Source organism: Lathyrus oleraceus, chromosome 1 (genome assembly GCF_024323335.1).
Source record: "Lathyrus oleraceus cultivar Zhongwan6 chromosome 1, CAAS_Psat_ZW6_1.0, whole genome shotgun sequence".
Classification (NCBI taxonomy): Eukaryota; Viridiplantae; Streptophyta; class Magnoliopsida; order Fabales; family Fabaceae; genus Lathyrus; species Lathyrus oleraceus.
The window spans coordinates 312,758,776-312,761,958 of record NC_066579.1 but is presented as its reverse complement, the minus strand read 5'-3'; the positions used below and the strand labels follow the sequence as shown (position 1 = coordinate 312,761,958).

The window sequence follows — 3,183 nt, the reverse complement described above, 5'->3', positions numbered from 1 at the left end:
AATGTGCATCGGGGCATACTTTTCTGGAGATCATGCTTACCGTTGTTGAACATTACAGTGCAATTGTTCCATGGCAATTAGTAGCTCAAAAGGTTGAGGGCTGTATACTTCATCTGGGAACTATGGACTTTGAAATACCAGCAAACTTCTAGAGAGGAAATTACCACCCGCTAGGAGTCTCATTAGCATCAAGGAAATTGTTACCAAATTTTACCAATAGTCTCTCTTCACAACTACTATTACCACAAGAGGTAACTGCATTCTTAGCATGAGAACGAACCACTTCATTCAGAATAATAATTTCAAGATACAGCCACCATTACTAGCAAGTGAGCCACAAACTTCCTTCTTTTATATTTCTTTTCAAATGAGAGAAGATGGCGGAGAAGATTTTGTTACAGGAGAGGAACCATAATAGGTTTTTACAAAATGCAACTTCTCCTCGGTTTTGACATCACCCTCTAGCCATTTTCCAGTGTTGGAGTTTTTGCTTCTACAAAAATGGTGGAAGATGAAGATTATAGAAGGAAAGCCAAGATTGCACTTGTTGCTATTGTGCTACTTGCCTCCCTCGCTGTTTTTGCTTCTTTTGTTGCTTTTGCTTACTATTGCTACATCCGTAACCAAGTTTCCAAGCGCCGACGCAATAGTCATAAAGTTGAAGATGCTGCTAAACTTAATGAGAAAAGTGATTTTTTCAAATCTGCAAGTTGTTGCTGAGGAAGGACTTAAGGTGTTCACTTTCAAGCAGTTGCACTTTGCTACTGGAGGCTTCAGCAAGTCAAATGTGGTTGGTCATGGTGGATTTGGACTAGTTTACCATGGATTGCTCAACGATGGAAGGAAGGTTGGGATTAAGTTGATGGATCAAGCAGGAAAGCAAGGAGAAGAAGAGTTTAAAGTCGAGGTGGAATTGCTAAGCCGGTTGCATTCGCCATATTTGCTTGCATTGCTTGGATACTGTTCCGATCATAATCATAAGTTGTTGGTGTATGAATTTATGGTGAATGGTGGCTTGCAAGAATCTTTATCCTGTCAGCAATAACAATTCGAGTGTCACGTCTGTTAATTTAGATTGGGAAACTCGATTGAGAATAGCACTTGAAGCTGCCAAGGGTTTGGAATATCTTCATGAAGATGTCAGCCTCCTATGACTTTTGTGGTGGTTCAAAAACGTCATCATACTAGGCTCTTTGCCGGTAACCACCATGACAAGAGCTCTGTTGATCGCAGTGGCAACATATTACCTGGAACTGTTGTGGATTCTAAGATCTGCCATCCGACTAAGTTTGACTTTTATCTATGCAGTCATGCCGGAATACAGGATGTACCCGTTCTGTTTCAATTGCGCCCCTGTTCCATAACCAATCATACCGCCATAATTCATGTTAACCGTGGACCTGCATAACCCAAACCATAGCAAACCAAAGCTCCAATCTTCATTGCGGTAAAAAAAAACACAAATTAATTAGTCAAAGTTGCAGAATTTCGAAAAAAAATCCCAATTTGGCATTAAGACAAAATTCAAAGAGAAAGCATGAGTTCATATTACCGTTTCTGATTTAGCATCGAATAGGGCATGTCGCATTACGCGAAAAACCGGCGGGAAACGAAAACAACAGAGCCGCCACCGTGCGTTATTTATCCCAAAAGAGGGAAAGGAAACGCTCGAAGTAAACCTGGAAAAGACATGGTCTCGCGACCAAAGAGAATGGGATCGGGAGTCGGTTATGCGAAGGGAAGGTATTAGCACCCCTACGCATCCGTCGTACTCGACGGGATCCATGCACAAAAGGAAAGATAAATGGTTGCTAAACACTACTCACAAACAAACAAACACTGGCTGAAAGAGACACAAGAAAACAAACAAGACTGACTCGGCAGGATATCGCATCCTGGGCCTACGTAGTCTATCAGGCATAGACATCAGAGTCGACGTAGTTCGGACGGGGAAAAACATGCTCGCTAGGATGTCGCATCCTATGCATATGTATCTTCTTGGACTAAGAAGAATCAGAGCATCCGTAGCTCGGCTCACGCACGCCAAACAAAACCACACAAACACGGGCAAACATGGAACCCGAATGCCAATCGCTGGACTTATATCAGCTTCCGAACCAAACACACCCACACTGGAAACCAGATGCCACTTGATGGACTTATACCGGACTCCAAGCACACGACAAGAGGATACAGAATGCCAATCGCTGGGCTTACATCCATCTCCTGACACACACAAAGGAGACAACACAAAAAGACAAAAGGTTGCCCGGAGAGATCAGCTCATCTCTTGCCTACGTACCTCATCTGGTATGAGGATCAGGGCGACGTAGTTCCCTTACGAAGGTACAAAGGACTAGCCTAACCAGATAACAGAGGGAGACACAACTAGGGAGACTACGACTCGAGCCTAGATGTTATCATGCAAATCATCCCTAAGTTCAGGTTGCTCTCTAACTTGCATAGGGAGCAAGCTAAACCTAAGCACAGGCAAAATCAAACAATCACAAATAGCACACACTATATACAAACAAAGTGGGCTCACACGAGGGTTAGGCTTTAGTCAAGGGGTCATGTCAACCTCGACAAACAAGCCATTGTAACAGGGTAATGTTAGCTCTTAACCCTAACATTGAGAGTTAGGGTGAAGCAGATGAAAGGTGAGTGAAGATGAGACTTCACAGCTTTTATCCCTGGCCTGGGAGAGCTTCAGACAATGAAGTGTGGGTTCAAAAAGTGGGAACCCTTCTACACTTGTGACTGACTCAACATAGATCTTGGGGTAATGTCCACAAGGCATCAACATGTGATGTGATCCAAGGGACGACACATTGAATAGCAGGAGATGGACTACACATCTCTTGTGTTTGCCAATGCCTCTTCACTTAGGAGGTCTTTGATATGTACAGGGACCAAGATAAACAAGCACAAGCATTGCCTCTTAAGGAGGACTTCAGACACGTGTCTGGCCAAGTAATAGGCCAGGTCTTCCAGACTACATGGAGAAGAGATCATTATACCTGAATGCTCAAGCTATCAAGCAAAGAAAAAGCAAGTTCTCAAGGAATTGTAGCAACTAAGGTACCTGAAAACAATCCAACATAATCAGTACTCAGCTTAAACAAAAGGCAAACAGACAATTACAAGTCCACAGCACAAACAGATAACAAGCATCAATGCACA

General features: G+C 43.1%; 1 pseudogene; it reads left to right on the top strand.

Moving 5' to 3' along the window:
- Positions 1-429: 429 nt before the first annotated feature.
- Positions 430-1,154, top strand: LOC127104666 (serine/threonine-protein kinase CDG1-like; annotated as a pseudogene).
- The last annotated feature ends 2,029 nt before the right edge of the window (positions 1,155-3,183 follow it).